The 25,321-nt window shown below is 49.3% G+C and overlaps 1 protein-coding gene across 3 annotated transcripts in view; it reads right to left on the reverse strand.

Annotated features, from left to right (window-relative positions):
• Nucleotides 1–23,575, reverse strand: part of TSPAN11 (tetraspanin 11) — a 71,392-nt gene extending 47,817 nt beyond the window's left edge. For 2 of the 3 annotated variants that reach the window (XM_033222505.1, XM_033222507.1), the window contains exon 1: nt 23,447–23,575. The gene's annotated coding sequence lies outside the window, so the exon portion shown is untranslated. Of the gene's footprint in view, nt 1–23,239; nt 23,336–23,446 lie in introns of those variants that run through there. The other variant, XM_033222506.1, reaches the window with a different exon arrangement.
• Nucleotides 23,576–25,321: the final 1,746 nt, after the last annotated feature.

The following is a 25,321-nucleotide window of genomic DNA, read 5'->3' on the forward strand; positions in this document are numbered from 1 at the left end:
GTGACTCTTGTTATGTTTTACCAAAGAGACTGCCGGCATTTTGTTCTTGCCCTAGAGATCTGTGAATCTTTGAACTTGAGGGTATCTGGCGGAAGAAAGTTCTAAGCAGCAAAGCATTCAAGAGGTGACTTGGGTGCTATTAAAGGCATTCAGTTTTATAAGGGAAGAAGAGCATAAGAGTTTGGAAAATTTGTAGCCTGACAGTGCAGTAGAAAATTTCATTTTCTGAGGAGAAATCCAAGCCAGCTGCAGAAATTTGCATAAGTAATGAGGAGCCAAATGTTAATCCCTAAGACAATGGGGAAAATATCTCCAGGGCATGTCAGAGGTCTTCATGGTAGCCCCTCCCATCACAGGCCCAGAAGTCTAGAAGGAAAACAGTGGTTTTGTGGGACGGGTCCAGGGTCCCTCTGCTATGTGCAGCCCAGGGACTTGGTGCCCTATGTCCCAGCTGCTCCAGCTGTAACCGAAAGGGGCCAACGTAAAGCTCAGGCTGTGGCTTCAGAGGGTGGAAGCCCCAAGCCTTGGCAGCTTCCACATGGTGATGAGCCTGTGGGTGCACAGAAGTCAAGAATTGAGGTTTGGGCACCTCTGCCTAGATTTCACAGGATATATGGAAACACCTGGATGCTCAGGCAAAAGTTTGCTGCAGGGGCAGGGCCCTCATGGAGAACCTCTGCTAGGGCAGTGTGGAAGGGAAATGTGGGGTTAGAGCCTCCACATAGAGTGCCTACTGGGGTGCTGCCTAGTGGAGCTGTAAGAAGAGGGCCACTGTCCTCCAGACCCCAGAATGGTAGATCCACCGACAGCTTGTGCCTGGACCATGTGCCTGGAAAAGCTGCAGACACTCAATGCCAGACTGTGAAAGCAGCTGCACCCTGCAAAGCCACAGAACCGGTGCTGCCCAAGACCATGGGAACCACCTCTTACATCAACGTGACCTGGATGTGAGACCTGGAGTCAAAGGGGATGATTCTGGAGCTTTAAAATTTGACTGCCCTGCTGGATTTTGAACGTGCATGGGCCCTGTAACCCCTTTGTTTTGGCCAATTTCTCCCATTTGGAATGGCTGTATTTACCCAATACCTGTACCACCATTGTACCTAGGAAGTAACTAGCTCACTTTTGATTTTATAGGCTCATAGGTGAAAGGGACTTGCCTTGTCTCAGATGAGACTTTGGACTGTGGACCTTTGGGTTAATGCTGAAATAAGACTTTGAGGGACTGTTGGGACGGCATGATTGGTTTTGAAATGTGAGGACATGAGATTTGGAGGGGCTGGGGCAGAATGATAAGGTTTGGCTGTGTCCCTATCCAAATCTCAACTTGAATGGTATCTCCCAGAATTCCCATGTGTTGTGGGAATGACCCCGGGGGAGGTAACTGAATCATGGGGACCAGTCTTTCATGTACCATTCTTGTGATAGTGAGTAAGTCTCACGAGATCTGATGGGCTTATCAGGGATTTCCGCTTTTGCTTCTCTCTCATTTTCTCTTGCCACCACCATGTAGGAAGTGCCTTTTGCCTCCTGCCATGATTCTGAGGCCTCCCCAGTCATGTGGAACTGTAAGTCCAATTAAATCTCTTTTTCTTCCCAGTCTCAGTAAGTCTTTATCAGCAGTATGAAAACGGACTAATACAGAAGCGCTTTTGTGTTGTGAGGAAGGGAGGCTGGAGCACGCCTAGAGCACTGGGAAAGGCTCCAAAGCCCACTTAGCTCTGCTGCCTCTAGGGAAAGGGGACAGGGCTGAAGGAGGGAGAGAGGAGGAGCTACTATTGCTAGCAACCACTTCCAGCCCTCCTCCTGGCTGCCCAGTGAACTCCCCTGTCTAGGACCTTGTTGTACCCCACAATTTTTCTTTGCCTAGAGAGTGATACACGAGGTGGGCATGGTAATGGCTGCAGTAGCCCCTGGAGAGAAGCAAACATATGCCACTTGAGGTGGGTTCATCTGCCCCCGCCAGTAAACGGAGGGACCTGGACTTTGGATAATCCCCAGAAATTGCTTTCGCTGAGCTTTGAGGAGTGTCTTCTGATTTCTGGGAAGCAGACTGGCCTTCCTAAGTGGGTTATTTCTGTTCATAGGAATTGGGCTTCTTGAACCAATGGGAGGAGGTGTCCCTAAGGGGCAAGAGCCAGAGAGTGGGGGGCAGGCAAGGCAGAGACTCCCACCCAGGGGTGGTGATCAACACTGGACACAGAATCACGGACAGGCCCAGGAGGATGAAGGAGAGGGACCATACCCCCAGACCCCCACCTCTGTGAAGCTGGTCTTTTCTTTGGCCTCTGAAAGGCCCTGATGCATCCTTGCTCCAGGTCATTCACGCTGTGATCTGAATCAGAAACACCTGCTCCTCTCTGCCTGTCCAAATGCTCAGGGCTCAGAGGGATCCCATCCTCTCTGAAGGTGGCTGTCCCCACCTTCCCAGATCCCCAGAGTGGCACCGAGTGCCTGTGGACCACAGCAAGTGATCTGGGTCCTTTTCAGTACCATATTTACTTAGCAGGCTGATAAGAGTTTGTGGGGTAACTCTCCGAGCCTGTTGGCTTGAGCTGGGGCAGCTGAACCTCACAGTGCAGTCAGGACCCTTTCTCTGGGTCTGCCCTTCTTTGCTGCCTGTGCTTCGTGAGGTATGTTACTGTCTTCTCGGGGTGTTTGTTTTCCCAGCTATCAGCAGAGTGGTTCTCCTGAGCAAGTCTCAGAATTATCTGGAGGGCTTGTTAAAACACAAATTGCTGGGTCCACCCCCAAAGTTCTGATTCATTAGGTTTAGGGTGAGACCCTGGAGAATTTGCTCTCAGAAGGGTGACTAATGATCCCCATTTGCCCAGAACAGAGGGATTTCTTGGAATATGGTAATGCTGTTCAGTGTTAAACCTGGGTAATACCGGAAAACCAGGATGGCTGGCCACTGCTCCCAGATGCTGCTGGTCTCGGGACCACACTTTGATTCAATGTTCTTCAAGGCCCTTTCCAGTTCTGAAAGTTCATGACCTTGCAGTGTAAGTATCCTTCACATCTGAAACTAACTGAGTGGGGCGGAGCACAAGGGTGGCCGTGTTCTCTCATGCTAACTCACATTTAGGACACAGTTCCTGTTGAAATGTCAAGGATTTCCCAGATACCCTGGTAACGGGCCTCAGTGGGCCTTCTTCCAGGCTGAGGTTCTGACTGCAGAACAAAGCTGGGATTCAGGGGGAGCCAGCAGGCCCTGGGGGCCGTTAATGTCATAGGCAGGACCCAGGCCATAGGACATCTCAGAAAAGCAACCGCAGATGCCTTGATGGTGAGGTGATGGATTTTGGCGACTTTCTTCAGGGCCGGATGTGTAATGTCATGGGCTTGGGGATCATTGTGTCTCCGGCTGGATCCCCCCTTCCCTAAGTGAATGAGGGTCAAAGCACAGAGAAGACAAGGGACATGTAGAAAGGGCCCAGCTGGCTGGCCAGATGTGCTGGGAGTCCCAGTGAACAGGGCAAGGCTCCGGCCAGGGCCAGCGACCAGAAGCAGAGGGACCACAACTATTGGCTGAGCGGGAGAGCTGAGTCCTTTAATGGTGATGGGTGGCAGGGAGTTGAGGAGTGCTTGGGAGCTGATTTTTATAAATCAGACATAAATACAAGGCATTTTCAGGCCCTGGGCCACCTACATCCTTTACACACTCAAAGATGTGTGGAGTCACCAGCAGGTACCAGGCCTGGTACTTAGAACCAATGGACTTAACTCCTTCAGGAGCTGACAGAGCCATGCAGCGTGGGCCACAGGCATATAAACAACTTCCAGACACGGGAGCACTTTTGAGATGCTGGCCTGTGTTGATAATGGGAACACAGAGGGAGGGGTGTTCATTCTGCCAGACAGGGATGGTGGGGGCAGGGGGATGGCAAAAGGAAGGGGCATTTAATCTGGTCCTTGAGGACAGGCAGGGTTTCTGAGGGCAGAAAAGGAGCAGGGGTTGCCCAGGCAGAGGGGACAGTGTGAGCAAAGGCCTTGGGGAATGGCTGGGCAGCATGGGCCAGTGCAACAAGAAGCACTGGGAAGTCGGGTTTGGGTTAGGGCCTGGAACAGTCTGGCTGGCCTCACTTAGTTGTGACTTGCCTCCCTTTCCCCACATCCTGTACTCGTGGGATCTCATCAGCTTTTTAGCAAAAGCTCCCATTAGCAAAAGCTCCCATTAGCAAAAGCTCAGGTTGGGGGACTCTGACTCTCTATTCCCTAAGCGGGGAGCATCCCATACCCAGGGGAGGGCTTCTGGGGAACCTGGTGCTTCTAAAATAAAAATAAAGCTGGCACATTTCACTTTAAATAAAGTCTTCCAGGTTCAACCATATTGTCACAAGCAACAGGATTTCCTCCTTTTAAAAGACCAAACAGTCTTCCATTGTATATATACACACATTCCGTTTATCCATTCATCTGTTGATGGACACTTAGGTCGATCCCATATCTTGGCTATTGTGAACAGTGCTGACATGGACATGGGAGTGCAGATATCTCTTTCACATACTGACTTCACTTCCTTTGGATATAGACACAGAAGTGGCTTATGTTAAGCGAAATAAGCCAGGCACAGAAAGACAAATAACATATGATCTTACTCACATGTGAAATCTAAAATCATTGATCCCATAGAAATAGAACGGTTGTTCCCAGGGGCTGGGGTGGTTGTGGGGGGGATTAGGGAGATGATGGTCAAAGGGTACAGAATTTTTAGACAAGTGGAGTAAGTTCAAGCGATCCATTGTACAACAAGATTATTATAGTTAATAATATATTGTATTCCTGAAAAATATTAAGAGAGTGAATGTTACATGCTCTCACCACAAAACGATAATTATATGAAGTACCACCTACGTTAATTAGACTTAGTCATTCCACAATGTATATATACTTCAAAAATCCTGTTGTACATGGTAAATACATACAGTTTTATCTGTCATTAAAAAAAAAAAAGGAAAACTCCCCACAAAACTAGTGTGTTTGCTATGGGGATAAGCTAGACCCCACTCTGCATCCCTTCAGTTAAATAAGTGCCAGTTTCTACCTCTGAGTTCTTGGCCAACAAAAGGTCATGCCTGCTCGATGGCCAAAGACAGCTGGAAAGGAAAAAACAGTCTAAATGGTTTAATTTATAACTTAATTTAGGCCTCAGATGAAACCTGGTTACAGTCCCTGCATGTGGATTTCCACACCCCATGCCAACAGCCTTGTCCTTCTGTACCCGTTTCCCTCTTATTTAATTTTCACTTTCCCGCTCCATTCCCGATGAGTGGACACTGTGACTGTCCATATTCCTGAAGCTGTCATAGAAGTGAGACTTCTTCAGACTCTTGGAATGGGGTAGCTGGAAGAAGCCAAAAGGATCCTGAGCTCAGCTCCTTTGTGTGAGAATCAAGGAAGCTGAGCCTGTTTGGTGGAGCTTGGGGTCGGGGAACAGGAGGTCACACTGTGGCCAAAGTCACACTGCAGATTAGTGGCAGGGCAGGATCTGGTTTCCTGTCTCCCAGGCCAATGTTCTTTCCACAGCTACCAACAACATTTTGATTGGCAGATACAGTAATTATAAACATAAACATTTACTAAATGCTAACTACATGCTAGGCATGCTGCAAACCAAGTGATGTATGTGCATTAATTAATTTAATCCTTAAAATAATCCCATGATGGAATTATCATCCCTTCTTATAGAGGAGAAAACTGAGGCACAAAACAGTAAGTGGAGACCCAGACACACGAGAGCAGATGTTTGAGACCCAGCAAGTGAGACCCGGACACCCAGAGCAGATGTTTGACTTTTCCTTGTGCAGATCTAGTTTGGGTTTCTTGTAGTTTCTTTTAGCTTGGTGGTCTCTGGTGGAAGCTAAGAATGAGGGGATCTGCCCTGGGCAGAGACCCCAGTCAGGGCTGTGGGAGGCAGCAGGGACAGTGTTCTCTGACCTTTAAGGGAACCTGAGTCAGCAGGGCCATCATGGCTGTCACTGCAAAGAAACCAACTGCTTGGAGAACCCTCTGGAGGGAATCACAACTTCTCCCTGGTCCTCTGTCTCCTTGACTTAGGCCAAAAGATCCAGTGGCTGCCAGTGCCACAGTGAAGCACAGGCTGGACAGGGGTCTCTGAGCAACCGCTGGCCTTTTCTATCACCATGTTCATTGTGTGCAGGTAAATGAATTCAGGCAACTCTTTTGGACCAAACCTGGGGTCAGATTGCTAAGTACAGAGTCATGTGGATGGTACTGTAAGCAGAACTTGAATTAAAACCCTAGCACTAAGAATTCTTTGTCTCTGTGCCCTGAGAGACATGTTTTCCTAAGTACATGACTATTTTTTTTTACTTCATTTGCAAGTAACAAATTGCATTCCATGTCTTAGTCAGGACTCTGCTCCTATTATTAGGCAAGTGGTTTGACTTGTCCTTATTCTCTAGATGCAGACATACAGACAGAGTCCCTGGATGGTTTGCTATGTGTGTTTCTCTTTCTTTTTTGGTTATATTCCAATGCCACATACATGCCATGCTTTTCCTAGATACTTTTTTCTTTTTTTAAAAAGCTGCAGTCTGAAATGAGAACTTCTTCAGTGCTTGTGACAAAAATCAGTGACGAAACAAACAGAAAATAGCCACTAGTTGGCAAGTTTGAAGATCTAGGTGTGAGTACCAGCTGCCACCTACAGCAGTGTGAACCCCGGACAAATTCCATGACCTCCAGAGCCTCCCTTCCTCCTCTGTAAGATGGAGACGATGCTGGGCCAGCTTTGTCTCGCTTGCATGGTGACTGTGAGGACCAACTGGGATGGAGAATTTGTAAGAACAGTGAGTACTTCAATTTTACGGCACCAGTGCCAGACAAGAGTAAAGGAATGATTAGACCCAAGTTTCTAAGAGCTTCCCAATGAAAGACAATGGGAAAAGGTTGGGTAACCCTAAAAATACATCATTCAGAGCCTGAATCTGATGGCTGGGATGCAGTCTCAGCACTTCTGCCCCTCAGCCCACCGGCCTGCTAGTGCACTCTATTCAGATGGTTGTGAGGGGAGACCCTGTCCCCAGGTGGCCATGAAAAATCTACTTGGAGAAAACCAAGACCTGAGTTTAACAAAGCAAATTGCTTCCGACAGGAAAGTCATTTAAAAGAAGTGGGAAGAAGGCAATGGCTACAGTGATAAGCGCTGTAGAATGAGAGAAGTCCCTCATCTCTGTTTTCAACATAGCAGCAAGGCGCAGCAGAAGGAGCACCCTTGGTGGGGTTGGAAGAGGTGCCCCCAGGCGGGGCTGCAGCTGGGGTGCTCTGTGGGTGGGGTTCCAGGAGGCAGCACTGGCAGGCCTCTGCCATCCCAGCAGGGCCAGTGAGGTCATCAAGTCCAGAAGGTGATAGCTGTCTTGGTGCTTGGGTCACCTCTACATATTCCTTCCCTTCTCAATAGGCCCCCAAACACTACTGCAACTTAAGAGGGGCTAGGCCTACACCTAGGCACCTGGGTTCTAGTCCAAGTTCTATTTCTAACTTGCTCCCTGCCTTTGGGCCTCAGTTCTTCTCACCTATAATACTGGAGTGACCACCTTCCTTACTGGGTTGGGTAAAAATGCAGCCTGATTCCAAGACTTACTGCTGGCACAGTAGTTTCGGACCATTTCTGCATCACCGAATGCTCTGTGTATTTTGTGTGCCTAGGAATAACTGTGGCTAGTGTTTATCATGTACCATGCATCAGGCACGGTACTAAGAGCAGTTGTCCCGCAGTATACGCGGGGGATTGGTTCCAAGATCCCCAAGTATAGCAAAATCCACGCATACTCAAGGTTGTCAGTTGGTCTCACAGAACCCTTGCATGTGAAAAGTCAGCTCTCTGTATATATGGATTTTGCATCCTGCAAGTACTGTACTTTTTTTCTGTTTTGGTTGAAAACTATGCACATACAGGTGGACCTGCACAGTTTAAACACATGCCATTCAAGGATCAACCGTACCTTATAACAGCGGTCCCCAACCTTTTTGGCACCAGGGACTGGTTTCATGGAAGACAATTTTTCCACGGATGGTGGAGGTAGGGGCAGGAAGGTTTTGGGATGAAACTGTTCCAACTCTGATCATCAGGCATTAGATTCTCATAAGGAGTGTGCAACTGAGAGCTCTCACATGTGAATTCATAATAGGGTTCATGCACCTATAAGAATCTAATGCCACTGTTTATCTGACAGGAGGTGGAGCTCAGGCGGTAATGCTCGTTCACCCACCACTCACCTCTTGCTTTGAGGCTGGTTCCTACTGGGGCATGGTCTGGGAGTCAGGGACTCCTGCCTTGTAAGCATTCTCTTTTAATCCTCACCACCCCATGAGGTAGGCACGCACATCATCCACGTGTTACAGAAGAGGAAAGGGAGACAGAGGTTAACTCTGGTTTACACCTGTTGTGGACATAATTATGAGCAGTGCTTCTATTCACTTAAAAAACATCCCAGGTTGGCTCTTGACCACCATGTTATGCTGCTTGTCAACAATATTCAATACTCCTCAAGCTTCCAAACCCGTCAGATTCCCTCCACACTCTATGTCTTTCTCCAAGCCACTTCTTGCTCTTACATCCCAGGGTCAACAATCCCCATTAATGAAGCCTGAGGCATGCCCCTTAGCTATATTATCTGATAAAATCTGAGTCGAGTTCTGGGCCCTGAACACCCAACAGAGTACCTGATGTATGAATGAAGGAAGGAAGGAATGCACTAAGGAGCCATGTGAATGTTCATGAACTCTTTGAGAATCATATAAGTATTTCTTATCCCACTCAGGCTCTCACTTGGTTCCCCAAGAACCTAAGTCAAAGGTATTGGAATGGAGAGAACTGAAACTCAGGCCATTGCTTCCATGGCTTGCGCCTGTGGGAATGTGCAGGATGCATTTCTGTGCAGGCACCGGCCAGTTCTCCCAACAGGGCCCTTTGGGAGTCTTTCACAAGCCAGTCCAGGGATTGCCCCTGTCTTTTTCTCCCTGAGCTTTCTCTGCAGTCTCCACAGTGTCTTCTCTTTTCCCTCGTTTTCCAATTTCAGCCTCAGATGAGAGACACAGACCCATGTCCATTGTATATCAAAGTAAAAAATCCTTTTGAAAATAGCCGAGACGGGCGGATCACGAGGTCAGGAGATCGAGACCATCCTGGCTAATACGGTGAAACCCCGTCTCTACTAAAAATACAAAAACTAGCCGGGCGAGGTGGCGGGCGCCTGTAGTCCCAGCTACTTGGGAGGCTGAGGCAGGAGAATGGCGGAAACCCAGGAGGCGGAGCTTGCAGTGAGCTGAGATCTGGCCACTGCACTCCAGTCCGGGCGACAGAGCGAGACTCCGCCTCAAAAAAAAAAAAGAAAATAATCCAAACAAGGCACCAACGTGAACAGGACAGTTCCACTGATGGGAAACACCTGAGGGCATTATCAGGCCCTTCTTTAGAGGAGTGAGTCCTCAGAAGAAACCCACAGCAGGAGGGGGCAGCTCTGACAGGGACTGAAAATGAATATGCAGTCTCCTCACTTCTCTTAACCCTTTCCCCACTTTTTCTTGCCTTTGCTCCAGTCCTTAAAAACTGGAAATCATAATTTCTGAAACAGAGGCAGGATGATGCGCCTTCCTCAGATCTGGCATTCGTTTTATATTTTTAGTAGAGACAGGATTCACCATGTTGGCCAGGCTGATCTCGAACTCCTGGTGTCAAGTGATCCACCCACCTCGGCCTCCCAAAGTGCTGGGATTACAAGTGTGAGCCACTGTACCCGGCCCACTTCTGTTTTATAAACAAGGAGGCTGAGGCTCCTTTAGCAGACCTGGGAATCAAGCCCAGGTGTTGCTGATGCCAAAGTCAAGGTCTCTCAGGTTTGGGCTTAAAAACGAACCCACAGCAGAGGCCGGGAAAGCCCAGAGCCCCTAAGGCCCACCACAAGTGTGACCTCAGTGTCAACAAACACAAGTGGCTCCCTTCTCCTGCTGTAGAACTCAGCGTCACAAGTGGCAGAGCTGTTAGAGATGGAGCACGTGCATGTGGCTGAATTTGAAGGTAGATCATTACATAAACGAATGCCAGATCTGAGGAAGGCGCATCATCCTGCCTCTGTTTCAGAAATTATGATTTCCTAGTTATGAAGACAGGTGTTTTATGGCCTTGAGAAACCATCTCTCTCAGACTCTGGCCAGTAGTCGAACACCCAGCCCCCTGCAGCTTCAGCATAGTGGTCGGGCCCTCATCTGGTCCAGGTTTCTTATTTGTCTCAATAACTCAGTGAGGCAGATGCCATTCCTTCGGGATTTACTTTTTATTTTTTTTTGATGGAGTCTCACTCTGTTGCCCAGGCTGGAGTGCAGTGACACAATCTTGGCTCAATAGAACCTTCGCCTCCCAGGTTCAAGCAATTCTGCCTCAGCCTCCCGAGTAGCTGGGACTACAGGCATGCACCACCATGCTCACCACACCCGGCTAATTTTTATATTTTTAGTAGAGACAGGATTCACCATGTTGGCCAGGCTGATCTCGAACTCCTGGTGTCAAGTGATCCACCCACCTCGGCCTCCCAAAGTGCTGGGATTACAAGTGTGAGCCACTGTACCCGGCCCACTTCTGTTTTATAAACAAGGAGGCTGAGGCTCCTTTAGCAGACCTGGGAATCAAGCCCAGGTGTTGCTGATGCCAAAGTCAAGGTCTCTCAGGTTTGGGCTTTTAGTAGGCTTTGAGGAGGGAAGATAAGCTGTCCCCATCCAGAATTGATTTTTCTGTCCAGGCTTGGTCCTTGGAGCACTGAGATGCTTCCTGAGAAGCTGCTCAGAGCAAGGATGGAAGCTTCAGGGGTGACCCATTCAGGGTGAGCTCAGGATCTGTAAGGCAAAGAGCAGCAGCAGCAGAAAGCCCAACACCCCAGGGTGCTGGGGTTCCCCTGAGGGTGGGACATGGTTGAGACACATGAGAATGGCTGCCCCTGGAATTGTGCAAGGCACAGTCTGTGCAGGTGTGCACAGCTGCCCTGCAAGTGCCCAGCTGCTCATTGGACAAGCTGCTCATCTTCTTTCTAGCTCTGATTTTTAATAAACCAGCACCCCTTCTAACTCCCCATCCTTCCCTGCCCAGCCTGAGTGCCTTCCTTTTCATGGGGTCAGCTGGGGAAATCCTGATGTTTATTGGAAGTTACCAACCAGGGACTGGGCAGCACAGTATATAGTGGGTGAGCAGTTGGGGCAGGTGTCTAAGGGCTGGGTTGCTCATGTCCAGTGAGGGCGGACAGACATTTGGGGGGTGGTACACCCAATAAAAGACCCCCATGGATCTCTTTAAACAGATAAGCTGTAGTGATCTGTAGGTAGATATTTTCTTTTCCTTCTAGAGGATGGGATGTGGCATTAAACTTCCTTAAGTTTGATTCGTAAGGGAGCCAAGACTACTAATGGTCTCCCGGAAGATTTTTCTCCCCTTCTGCCATTAAAATGGAGTCGTAGCTGGTTATGTGGCCACCTAACAAGTGACTGCATTCCCCAACCCTTCTAGCAGCTAGCTTTGGCCATATAGTATTCTTGACAATGGATGAGTGGAAGTAGTACTCCACCCCTGGACCTTAAAATACTTCCCATGCGCATTGCCACAATCTTTCCCCTTCTAGTCTTTCCCTTGCCACAGATGTGTCTGAAACCAGCTTCAACCATGCAGACAAGGACAGCACCTCAGAGTGGTGGTTCTCAAACATCAAGGGTACATTAGAATCACCTGGAGGGCTTTCAAAACTACAGTGCTCCCCTACTAGAGATTCTGAGTAAGTCTGGGGTGATGCCTGAGACTCTGCATTTCTAACAAGTTTCCAGGTGAGGCTGATGCTGCTGGTCTAGGTACCACACTTTGAGACCACGCACTACCCTTAGGGATGGCAGAGAAACAAGGGCAGGAACCTGGCTCCCTGTGTGACTGCGTGGAGCAGAACAGCTTGCCTAGCCTGAACTGTTATACGAGAGAAAAAGAAGCTTCTTTGTTCTTTAAGCCACAGTCCTGTTGGGTTTCTGACACGCAGCTCAGCCTTTGTTTTAATTGACTCCTATAGCTGGGGGTCAGAGACTTCGTACAAATGTCCCTGCTCCACTACCCCCATCCTCCCCAAAAAAATACTGCTCTAGCTCCACTTCTAGAAGCAAAAAATTAGTCCTGAATAAGACTAGTATAGTGAGCCAGGATACTATCTCAGCTGTTAAGATGCAACAGTTCAACCTAATGACCATGCGTACTTTGACCAGACTTTCTCAAGTCACATTTTCTTAGATCCTGTTCCCTCTTAAGTTATTGCCAGATCTTTCTTCCTCTGAAGCCTCACTTCATCCATTCTTCCTGCACCCCACCACTGTCTGACCTCCTCCACCACCCACTCACCCCAAAGTCACTCCTAATTGCCAGAGCCAAAGGTGGCTTTTCCTATCTCCTCCTACTTCATCTCTGCTGAATTTGAAAAGTTGGTCACACCTTCTTTTGAAGCTTTCTTTCCCCACTTCTGGTTTCATGTTACCACTCTCATTGTATTATTCTCCAAGTTTCCAGTTTGCCTTGATCTGAACATCATAACCAAGTCTCCGAAACTGTCCTCTCTTCCTTGGCCTCATCGACTGGTCCTCCTCCTGGTTTACAGCTTTAAGGCTGGCATTCCCTCCAGGGTGAGGTGGGGAACATTTTGTGCTTTGCCTCTTGTCTCCTCTTTGCTACCCCCATTCATGCCAAACTCCAAGCATCTCCAGCTGATGACTCTCAAAGCCTGCTGGGCTCCAGGCTCATGCTCATGACCACAGGCCCCCTAACATCCAGCATGCTCAAAAATAAGTCAGTATCTTCCCACTGCAACCCATCCATCTTGTATTCCTAATCTGTGACACTCCATCCACCTATGCAGTGCTCACTCCTTTTTCTCAGTGTTACCACTTCCCACACCAAGACTAAGCCATTCCTTTTTGCAGCTCTTCTCAATGAACATCTTGTGAACCCACCACTCCACTCTTCTCCCTGATGCTGCCCTGCCTGAGGCTGCCCTCCTTATTTATCATTGTAGGGGTGTGCTTGGTGGTTCATGTATCTATTTTCTCCCTTGAAATTAACCAGTTAATTATTAATTCATTGAACATCTGAGGCCTCGTATGTGGCACACAATGTGCCAGGTGCTGGAGATTCCCAAAGACAAAGAATGAAGAAAAGAGAATGAATGAAGCTGTCCCTGACCTCAAAGAGCTCACAGCTGGGGAAATGGACACATCAACATCACTGTAGCACAATGTATGCAGTTCAGGGAGAAAAATGTGTGCAGGAGTGCTGAGGAGGGAGCTGTGGGCAAGGGTTTTGAAGGAAGAGCAGGAATTAAGCAAAGAAGGTGACAGAGAAGGTATGTGCCAGGCTCAAGATTTCAGGATTTTATTTTGTAAGCAATAGGGAACCACTGGGCTTTCTGATCCAGGGAATGAGACTTAAGAGTCACCCACCACTTATGAGGTTAAATTAAAGAAACCTAAATGGTTCAGCAGGTTATAAACCAGAGCTGGCGTTAGGGAATAAGCATCCATTTAGATGAGTTCTAAAACTACTTCTCTGTAGGGATAATTGGGCATGTGTTAATTGATTTCCTGTGATTCTGCAAGACCATGGCAGAGACCATGTCACCTAGGACAGTCAAAGGCTGTCCAGCCTGGCCTATGGTCAGTCCATGGCAGCTGACCCAGGCTGCCTAACTGCACCAATGGACCCAGCTAGGAGAGTGGAGAAGGCTGCTGGTGACCCTAAGCCTATGCAGGAAAATCACTGCCTCTTGGCACTAAGAGCACAGGGTTTTAACTTTCACACAATGGGTTGCAAAAATACTTTCCCAAAAGAACAACGCAGTCAGGTGTGGTGGCTCATGCCTATAATCCCAGCACTTTGGAAGGCCGAGGTGGGCAGATCACCTGAGGTCAGGAGTTCAAGACCAGCCTGGCCAACATGTGAAACCCCGTCTCTACTAAAAATACAAAAATTAGCCAGGCATGTTGGCGGGTGCCTGTAATCCCAGCTACTCGGGAGGCTGAGGCAGGAGAATCGCTTGAACCCAGTAGGTAGAGGTTGCAGTGAGCTAAGATCACGCCATTACACTCTAGCCTGGGAGACAAGAGTGAAACTCCACCTCCCAACAAAAAAAAAAAAAAAAAAAAAAAAAAGGAGAGAGAGAGACAGAGAACAATGCGTTGGCTAATATACTTACTGCTCCCTTGAAGCTGAGCTTAATTATAGTGAAGGATACAGTCTATACTTTTTCCCACACTCAGAGAATGACCTCTGTGATAATTTCCCCAGTCTTCTTGACTGAATGGATGTATGATCTCTGTGGAGAAGAGCTGCTCTTTTCTTCACCCCATGGAGACATGTTGTATGAGGCCCTGTCTGGGTGGGAGCTGCTTTGCTTGCTCACCTCCCTGCAGGGAAGACCGGTGCTTGGCACAAGGGGAATTTGGCTGGGGAGAGTGTGTGCTCTTGGATCACAGGAGAGGGGCAGGGGCTGAAGGAGTCCTTGCTTCTCATGATGACCAAAGAAAGGGGAGTTGCCAAAGTGATGCGAGGGACATCTGTTGACAGCTGTGTTGTGTTTATAAAGGCAATGGCACACAGATGGGGGTGGGGACAGGCAGAGGCCTAGGTTTCAGAGGCAGAGGTCTTAGATTTAGGAGGTCCCTCTCTACTTGCCAGCACCTCAGGCAAGTCACTGACCCTCTCTGTGACTGAGTTTCTTTACCTGTATTCTGAGAAAGTTATGGTAGTAGTAGATTCTTTCAAATAAATTTTTATGTAGAGCAGAGGTATCCAATGCTTTGACTTCCCTGGGCCACAATGGAAGAAGAATTGTCTTGGGCCATGCATAAAATACCCTAACACTAATGATAGCTAATGAGCTAAAAGAAAAAAATTGCAAAAAAACTTCTCATAACATTTTAAGTTTCCTAATTTGTGTTGGGCTGCATTCAAAGCTGTCCTGGGCCACGTGCAGGCCGTAGGTTTGACAAGCTTGATGTAGAACCTCAGTATATAAGGCAGATAAAGCAGGATCTCTTTTGTTGAAGGGGTGTGTTAAGCCTCCCCAGCCATGTGGAACTGTAAGTCCAATTAAACCTCTTTTCCTTTCCAGTCTCAGGTATGTCTTTATCAGCAGTGTGAAAATGGACTAAGATGACAGAGAAGCTAAGCCTGGATGGATTCTCTGGAGCCTGTACCCAGGCCTTGGGATCTGAGTCCATGTGACCACAACAAGGCACACATGGCTGCCAATTCCAGCAGGTGCAGAGCAGGAGTCCTCTGTGGTTGGCTCTGCTCTGCCCCTCAGGCATGAAGCCAAGACAGAAACATCTGAAGTGCATCTTCCCAGTCACCCCCGTCCACCTGGGCCTGGCCCACCCAACAGCTGGGGCTAGTGCCTTGCAGACATTTGAGAAGGCCAGGGAGCTGGGTAATCATGACTCTGAGAGCCCACATCCATAGTCCCCCAGAGAGCCGGGCCAAAGTGGATGACACCTCCAGGTTTTGGGGACTCCCAGGTTTGGATTTAGGACTGAGATTGGAGCTAAAGGTCCACAGGCATCTCTATTCATGGGGGCCCTGGTGTGTGTTCACTGCTGTGTGTAGGTGTGAAGGGAAGGGGTATAGGACATGGCCCCTCATGGCTGTCTAGAGGACACGGGAGGCATTCCAGGCCCCAAATCAACAATGATCTCAACTCAATCTGAATCAAGAGCTCACCATCAGGCTTGATACAGGGGACCCAGAGTCTAAGACACAGGGGCCTCAACAACACTGCTGTCCCTTCCACTGGAGAAGGTCCCCAGAGCAGCCTGTCCCAGGTCCACAGCTGCAGCCACTACAGCCACAGCCACTCTTTGCTTGACCTGACAAATTTCTGAGAACTGGATGGGCAATGACTGGTTGGATGCTGCAGAGGACACATATGAGCTTCAGGGAGAGGTCGGTGCAGAGGCTCCTGCACCATCCCGGACAGAGGTAGCGGGCAGCTTTCCTCCCTTTTCCCATCCCCAGTGCTGAGAGGAGGGAGCTGGAAGGGGGAACATAAACGTAAGCCTGGTTCTCTGATGTTTGGTTTACGGGTTGGGCTGTCACATACATGGAGAGAAGATTAATGTCTTACTGGCTGCAGGACCTTGGGCAGGTCACCTAACCTACCTGAACCAGTGTCCTCCCGATTTGGGGGTTGGGCTGTCACATACATGGAGGGAAGATTAATGTCACTCTTACTGGCTGGGGGACCCTGCGCAGGTCACCTAACCTATCTGAGCCAGTGTCCTTCTCTGCCCGGTGAAATTAGAGGGCAAGGATCACCCAGAGAGTGACTGTGATGCCCCAGCCTGTGCCTGAATTCAGTCACTGTTGGTTGGATGTGCAGCTGCCTCTCCCCACTAGAGTAGCAGCTGCAGCCCAGCAAGAGGATGGTGGCAGTTTGTCATCCTGCGGCTCTGGCCGGGGTCAGCCAGGCCGGAGGAGAGTCCAGCCTGTGGGGTAGAAAGAGAGGCTCTCCTGGCCGGGCGCGGTGGCTCAAGCCTGTAATCCCAGCACTTTGGGAGGCCGAGACGGGCGGATCACTAGGTCAGGAGATCGAGACTATCCTGGCTAACACGGTGAAACCCGTCTCTACTAAAAAAAAATAAAAAATACAAAAAAAAAGAAAAAAACTAGCTGGGCGAGGTGGCGGGCGCCTGTAGTCCCAGCTACTCGGGAGGCTGAGGCAGGAGAATGGCGTAAACCCAGGAGGCGGAGCTTGCAGTGAGCTGAGATCCGGCCACTGCACTCCAGCCTGGGCGACAGAGCGAGACTCCGTCTCAAAAAAAAAAAAAAAAAAAAAAGAAAGAGAGGCTCTCCCACAAAAGCCTTCATCGTGGACCACGTCGTTTCATGCTTAAGGACATTTACAACCTGTCCACTGGGAATCAGAAAGGCAGCGTCATTCCCTTCTAGGCATCAGGAATTGAATTTCAAAAGCCAAATGACTTAAAATCTCATCTCCTTTCCCAGATAGGAGGATTTGAACAATTTCTCATTTGCTTTCAGAATAGTCCTATCTTGTCTCTGGAACAGGATACCATGGCGTAGCAGGAAGCCTAAAAGACAATTCCTTCCATGGAGTTATAACTTGGGGGCTCCTGAAATTGTATAAAACATTTTTACCATCTATGTGCTGCGGTTCCATAGGTTTTAGTAGAGCTCCAAAGGAGTTTGTGACACTCTCACACAAACAGGGTATGAATCACTGATGTCCAACCCTTCCTCCTTTTTTGGGTAGGCACAGACAAGGCCTGAATTATCAACTCTCAAGAGAAGGATCATACGCCCAGCACAGTCGCAGAGACCTAGTGAGCCTCAGGGATGCTACTAGAGGAATAAAAACAGTTGAGTTAGCGATGCTGAGTGCATTGATGAGTAGTTGAGAGCAGCAATGCCACTGCTCTGGTAAGAACAAAATACAAGTGCATATATGAGCTATTAAATCGGAATTGTGTAGTTTGATGATTCTACATACGTTAAATGCTCAGTCTTTTAAACTGGCATTGCACAATATTAAGGATGAACAGGAAAATTCATGCTAATAATTTAAAATTTTAATTTTTCTTTACTTAAAATATCATTAAATAGTAAATAAAAATACCACATGACAAGTTGAGAGAAAGACCACGGAAAAAAGGAAAAGGCTTATATTTATAAAGGTATAAATATACCTTTAATGGTATCTTTTCCTGCATTTGAGCTAGGGTTCCATGTTTTCATTTGGCACTGGGTCCCACAAATTACCTATCTGGCTCTGGTTGAGGAACTTCTCCCTGAGGCACAGTCTCGGTGATGACTGATAAGCACCTTCCTAAAATGTCCATTCAATGAACATTATTGAATTCTTACTGTTTGCCAAGCTTTGCACTAGTTGCTAGGGATAAAAAGTTAATAAACATAATTTTATTCTCAAGTAGGATAGGATGAGGACTCTATTTTTTTTTTTTTTTTTTTAGAAAGAGTCTCACTCTGTCGCCTAGGCTGGAGTGCAGTGGCACGATCTTGGCTCACTGCAACCTCCATCTCCCAGGTTCAAACGATTTTCCTTCCTCAGCTTCCCGAGTACCTGGGATTACAGGCACCTACCACCACATACAGCTGATTTTTGTATTTTTAATAGAGACGGGGTTTCACCATGTTGGCCAGGCTGGTCTTGAACTCCTGACCTCAGGTGATCTGCCCACCTTGACCTCCCAAAGCACTGGGATTATAGGCATAAGCCTAGGACTCCAATTCTAAAAGCACAGCATAGGACCGTGGTTTCCAACTATCAAAACCCTATTGCTCATCTATAAAAGGCAGCTCTGGGAGAGAAATCTCTTTACTGCATTTCAAGAACGCTCATAGAAACTTGAATTTCTACCTGACAAATAGGCTTCAGTCAAGCTACCACACCAGCTATGTGATTAAATGTTTGCTAACTGTGCCAGACCTCAGACAAATCAGACAACACCAGTCTGCTTCTGTCCTTTGTCCTTTTTTCTTCTGGGCTTTTTAAACACACTAGAATCTGCTAGCAAATGACCTAAACTAATATATATCAAGCAGAAAGGAATCAGACTATCAGTTATGGGGTCTTTGATTATTAATCTTTTTAAGACAGAGAAATACATTCTCATTTATATTGAAGCTTGGCTGACAAACCCTTTCAAAACATGAAGCACATATTAAAAAAAAAAAAAAAAATGAATGCCTAAGCCAGGACAGGGCTGAGAACTGATGGGGGATTTATCCCATACTACCATCAAGGAGGGTCCCCTACTCCCTTTCAAAACAGACCAGGGAACCATCAGAGCAATTCTCATTTCCTGAACCTCTGTAACATCCTCAATTCTTGATATTTTACAGCAAAAATCCTTAAGCCTCTAAGCAGGGCCACGTGCTTGTACGAGTGCTTGTACATTGTGCAGGGCAGTGAGAGAGGGACGCAACTACTTCCCTCTCCATAGTTGAGAGTGGAAGTCGCATGGCCAGTTGGAAAAGCATCCCAGGGAGAAAGGGAGTGCTTGACTGGCCTGGGGCCTACCGAGCACGACGCCATGGACCCCCTGACTACTATAGGGGAGACCAGCATTAGACAAGGTCCCACAGTCGTCGCCACCTCACCATGAGCCCTTTTTCAAAGTCCTTCATTGTGGTCATCAGACACCTAGGTGCTCTGTACCTCTCTTCTGAGTTCAGCTTAGGCAGGCATCCATGCACCCTGCTAGGAGTTGAGGTCATTTCCTCGATTTACAGATGAGGAAACTGAAGCTTAACATAGCACACAGAAGTTCACACAGAGAGGAAGGGGCAGAGCCAGGATCTGTGCCTGAACCATCTGGCCCTAGAGCTGGGCTCTCCTGCCACCCTTGCTGCCGGCTGTCTCTGCCTGCCCTCTCTGCACACTTTTCCTTCTCGGAGCTCCAGCTGCAGCTTGGGTGAGTGCCACTTAATCTGCACTCAGCTGTTTTCTCATCCCTTCCTGGGAATGAGTTTAATGTCCTCAACAACGAGTGCTCAGAGGTCAGGGGCTAGGTCCTTAATGCATGTCTCAGGGCCTGGAAGTTCAAAGCTCACAGCAGGCACTTGGAAAACATACATGTATAGTGTATATCTGCTGCCCCTCCCCAATTTCCTCTACCTTGTGGAGTGCCATCTTGTGAGTATAAACCTTTGAACTGGCCGGGCGCGGTGGCTCAAGCCTGTAATCCCAGCACTTTGGGAGGCCGAGACGGGCGGATCACGAGGTCAGGAGATCGAGACCATCCTGGCTGACACGGTGAAACCTCGTCTCTACTAAAAAAATACAAAAACTAGCCGGGTGAGGTGGTGGGCGCCTGTAGTCCCAGCTACTCGGGAGGCTGAGGCAGGAGAATGGCGTAAACCCGGGAGGCGGAGCTTGCAGTGAGCTGAGATCCGGCCACTGCACTCCAGCCCGGGCGACAGAGCGAGACGCCGCCTCAAAAAAAAAAAAAAAAAAAAAAACCTTTGAACCCAGAAACCCACCAGAGTCAGCCAGAGCAGGGCATCATCAAAAGGGAAGCAAAGACAGCATCAAAAGGAATGAACAGAGGGTTTAGTTCTCTACTTCCGACCCTTCTCTCCACTTCTCTCCACAGTCTCCCTCCTCAACAACCCACCTAAACCAACCAAACTGAACACCACCACCTCCTCAATCATGGGCACGGTCATTAATGATCCTCCTATGGGGCTTAGAAAAGGGTGGTAAATCTAGATTCTGTGCCCCGAACCCAGGCACGGTGTTGGACACAGCAGCTGTGCTGCCACTTCCAAGTGTATTTCTAGGAAAAGGCAACACAAGAGACTGTTTTACATGGAGAAGAGCTTGGAAAGCCCAGGAAGCATGGCTGATGTAAATACAGGTCAGGGTCATCGCGTGTAAATATAGCCAGGTTTCGTCGCGTGGCTGTCCTCTACGCTCAGTAATCACTCAGAGACCAGAGTTCCTCAGCACTGGCAACTACTCAAGAAAAACAATGCTGAGTGGGCAAGTATGCCTGGGAATACCCCCAATAGAGGATGATGACAGACAGAGTCACCCTAGATAGGTAGCTCTCAAATATCTGTGCACAGCTTGTCCACCTTGCAGATGTTTGGTGTCCTCTGTCTAATGCCTGTCTCAGATATAGATGGGTTAGAGTTCTCACATAGCCCTTGCTGCTGTGTGGTAAGCAAAATCGTTTCCATATTAACTCTGACCAAAATTCAGGAAATTAAATCAGTAGCACAAAAATAGCCATAGGATGAATTCCATGGCTAAGCAGAAATGGTTTGTGGAACAACCACTTTGTACGTCTGAATCTTGCCTATAATCCTCGTTGAGGGTCAAGTGCAGATCTCTTCCAGTTGCGGTACTATTGTTTCTACTCGGAGTTGAAAAGACCCCTCTAAGTCTTCTGGTGCAACAGTTTTTTAGTTTTATTTTAGCAAGAGAGCCTTTACTTCAAAGGAGATCCTATCTGGAAGCTGACATGTAACTTAGATGGACCCCGAGCTGCTGGTGTGAGGGAACTGGGGCCCTGCCAATGGAGCCTGCTCTTCCCTTCCAAAGCTCCCAGGAGTACAATTTGAAAAACACACATGCACACTCCCTTCCTAATTGATTCACTCACTCATTCACAAACAATAATATCTCTTGAGCACCTACTGTGCTGCAGATGGAGGCAGCAGGTAACAGCACAAAGGCAGCCCTGCTTTTGGTGAGCTCACATTGTAGCAGGATGTGGCAAAGCTAAGTTCAGACAGGTCGCAAGTGCTAGGAAGAAACAATGATGTGATCATGGCTGGGAGGTGGCTACTTTGGATGGGGGATCAGAAAGGCCTCTCTGAGGAAGCAAAACACAGTTGAAATCAGAATGATAATCTGGAAAGATGCCCTGATTTGGACCAAAGAGGAAGCAGAACCAGAGAGGCGATGTGACCTTCCCCAGGCGGGAGCTGAGCCAGGACCTGACCTGGGTTGCCGGCATCTCCCACCCAAGGATCTTTCCTTTTACAAACACTACTAAACAGCAACCACATGTAAAAAAGTCTCAGTGACAGGTGACATCCGAGGCTGGACAAACCACCCAACTACATCCTGGAATTCGGTGCCGTCTGTGCATGACTTTTGATGCCTCCCTCCTTCTTCAGCCCAGTCCAGGGTTGGCCTTGGGTCTGAAGGTGCTGTAACCCAAGAGACAGAACTCAGTGGTGGACACTCCAGACCTGTGACCTTAGCTGGGAAAGCTTCTTCATCTCCTATCTCCCTGGCTGCAAACTGTGAAGGGTGCTCCTTACTGCTTCATTTGGTGGCATAAAGAGAAAAGCAAGTTGGTGGTTATAAACGTCCTGGGCTCATCTGAAACAGGGCTCTCTGGAAAGTCAAGGTGCTCTAGGGAGACCTAAAGACACCAAAGTCAGTTTTCCTCTTGTTCTGCAGCAGGCACTCACACAAGAACTACAGGGAATCACACAGGCCTGTACATATTTTACACACGAGTCCAAAGGTGGGTGTAAAATTCCTATTATGCTGAATATCGTGGGAAGGAGCACACAAATGCCTCCCTCTGGTACCCACAAACCAAACGGCTCTGGGCCACCTAAGCACTTGCCAGACCACCAACTTGGCCCCTGTGGGCCAGTAGTGCCTCCTCACCCTAGGAGTATTAAAGCATTTCCAGGCATTACTTGGAGCCTCCAGTCCCTTGGGAGACAGGTGGGGCCAGTGGTTATTAGTCCCATTTTGCGCACAAAGCAACTGAGCCCCAGATGACCTATCTGTCCAGGGAACAATGCTACTGACACAGTGACAGCCATTAAGTTCTGATTCAAACCTGTCTCCAGCCTCTAACTGCTGCTTTCCACTACAATCCACCTGCCCACAAATCGAACACAGACCATCCACTTTTGCCTAACACCACCCTCATTCTCTTCTTCACGCTCTCCTGCACACACCCTATGCTTCACAGTGCACTTAGGAGTTTTTCCATAAGCTGCCCCTTCTCCTCATCCCCCACCCCCACCCCCCAACTCACAATACTTGCCAGGAACTGGAGACCTCTGGAATACTTATTCCTCCTGCACACACAGCAGCTTAGACTCAAGTTAAGATGTTGTCCCACCAACCCCAGCTGAGCTGCCTCCCTTTCATACTTTCCAGCCCGTTCACACATGTGCACACTGCATATAACGCTGGTGAAAAGGATACACCCCAGAACCTTCCATGCCTTCTTTCCACATGGAGTTGCCCAACTGCACGTGCAAGGACGGGCACGAAAACACAAGTGACAGGGCCTACACAGCCATGTTGTCACAAATACACAGACGGGCCCAGAACACGGGGACATCCCTACACAGGCCCTCTGAAAGCAATGTGTACCAGATACAGCAGCTGCCAGCACTTAGCAACCCCTGCGTTGCATGGGGTATGCTGCCAAGGCCTGTCTGCGTCTTGCTAAGGCGACTCTGGGTCTGTCATCTTGGTGTACGCACAAGAGGCAGCTACTCGAACTCAGGGTGGACAAAGAATGACATTTTCAAGAGGAACAGACATGCCCCGGGCACGCTGGATGGCACGAGGCCCTCAGAGGCCCAGAGTTCTCTCGCAAGGCACAAGTGCAGAAAGGCAGACTCAGGCGCGAAGTTACGCACGCCGTGCTGTGTGTTCCGTGCAGACACCAATACCTGCTCACATGCCCCGCGATGTCCCAGGCATTCCTGCCTCCTCCACTCCTCATCGCCAGCCGGCTTCCCTCTGCCTGCCCGAGGGAAGCTTGGAACAGTCTAGCTCGGGACTGCGGGCGGGGCTGGCAGCGGAGGTGGAGGCGCCTCTCCCAGAACCCCAGCCTCTCCCTTGGCGCCCCCACTCCCCAGGCGCGCTTCTGCACTTACCCGGTCAGGGGCTCCGGACGCGGCGACGGAAGCTGCGCCTATAGAGGCGGAGAGCGGCGGCTCCCGGGGCCGCCCAGCCGCCCACCGCCCGCAGCCAACGCTCTTCCCTCCCAGCCCGGGAAGGTCAGCTTGCGGGCCCCCGCGCCCACGGAGGCTTCCTGCCGGCCCTAGCGTCTCCCCCTCGCCGCCCCGCCCCGCGCTCCGCCGCGACGCCCCGGCGCCGGCTCTCTCAGCCCAGCCGGCAGGACGCGCCCAGGAGCCCCGCACGCTAGCTGCCGCCTCTTTGTTTGGGAGTTTGCCTCTGTGCGATTCAGAGCACGCGGAGGGAATTAAGTCAGAGTCCGAGGCAGCTGTGCGGTTGCCGGGGGGATCCCTGCGGGGGGCGGGGCAAAAGGATCGACTAGTGGGGCGGTGGAGCGACTTTCAAACTCCCGCCCTCCGCAGCTCCCCGCTTATGTCCCCCTGCCCGCTACGTTTGTCGGCCCCTGGGAGAGGTTGGCCTTTGGGGGTTTCCAGGGACTCTAGGGACAAGCTTGTCTGATAAGAGAGAGCCTATCCATCCCCCTTCCTCACCACCCCCCATCACTGCCCTGTCCCTGTCAGAGTCCTGTGGAGCATCAGCTTTACATTTCCTGGGCCCCGGGGAGAATCAAGGTCTCTCTAATCAGAAGCAAAAAGGAAGAGCAGAGAGTAGAGTCCATCTGTTCCTGCTGAGCCCTTGTGAAGGTGCAAAGCTGGCTCTAACGGGACCGGCCCTAACAGTGGGGCATGGATTATGTATTTCCCAAAGTAACTAGGGCCTTGTGCTTATCCAACCGTGTTCTTTTGAAACTTAGCTGTAGTGAGGAACATTACCCATTTACCAGGTTGCTAGAGCAGGGAAGCCACTGGAGGCAGGGAATGCTGACAAAGCCACTGCACCGGGAGCACCAGCGTTCTAAATACCCCAGCTGACTGCTGAGAAGGGCTTCGCAGAGGGGCCACGCGGGAAGGAGATGATTCCAATAGTCCAGTGAGATGAAGACTTTAACTGGGGGATGAATGCGGAAGCTGCAGCAAAGGAGAGTCTACAGAGTGTGTGGTGCAGGAGGAGCACACTGGGGCTGTAACGTTGTGGAAGTCTGCAGGAGCACCTGCAGTGATGTGACTGGATTTAGTGTGGGAGGAGCACACTGGGGCTGTAACGTTGTGGAAGTCTGGAGGAGCACCTGCAGTGATGTGACTGGATTTAGTGTGGGAGAAGCACACTGGGGCTGTAACGTTGTGGAAGTCTGGAGGAGCACCTACAGTGATGTGACTGGGTTTAGTGTGGGGCAAGTTGGATTGGAGAAGCAGGCCACCTTCTTCCAGGGGCAGATATCCAGCAAATGCAATTGGAAAGGTGATTCTGGAGTTCACAGGAGAGGCTGTGAATTTTGGAATCATCTGGAAAGAAGTTGGAGGTGGAGGGAGAGGGTAGAAAAGGTAGAGAGAACAGGGCTGAAGAGTGAACCTAGGTCTACCTAGAAGGAGCCCATGAGAGGAACGGAAACCATCAGGAGAAACCATGAGGGAGGGTCAGGACTGTGCAGGGTGACAGGACTCAGGAGAAGAGGGACGTTCAGTGGGGGCCCGGGCTGCAGGGACACCAAGGAGGAGGGCGCCCAAAAAAACTGGTTTAGATTTAGAAATTAGGAGATCTCTGGGTTAGTTCAAAATAACTATTTGAGTGGTGGGTTTTATAAACCGGGTTGCCACTCCTTGGGGGTGCCTCTGTATCTCGGATCCAATTGGTTGATGGGGAGATACAAAGGTTCACCTCTTTGCTTCCATTATGGAGGGCCCTGAAGGGCCACCCCAGCTCCATAACTTCCCAAAGGATCCGCGGAGGCCTCT

Source organism: Trachypithecus francoisi, unplaced genomic scaffold (assembly GCF_009764315.1).
Source record: "Trachypithecus francoisi isolate TF-2019V2 unplaced genomic scaffold, Tfra_2.0 Lachesis_group11, whole genome shotgun sequence".
Taxonomy (NCBI): domain Eukaryota; kingdom Metazoa; phylum Chordata; class Mammalia; order Primates; family Cercopithecidae; genus Trachypithecus; species Trachypithecus francoisi.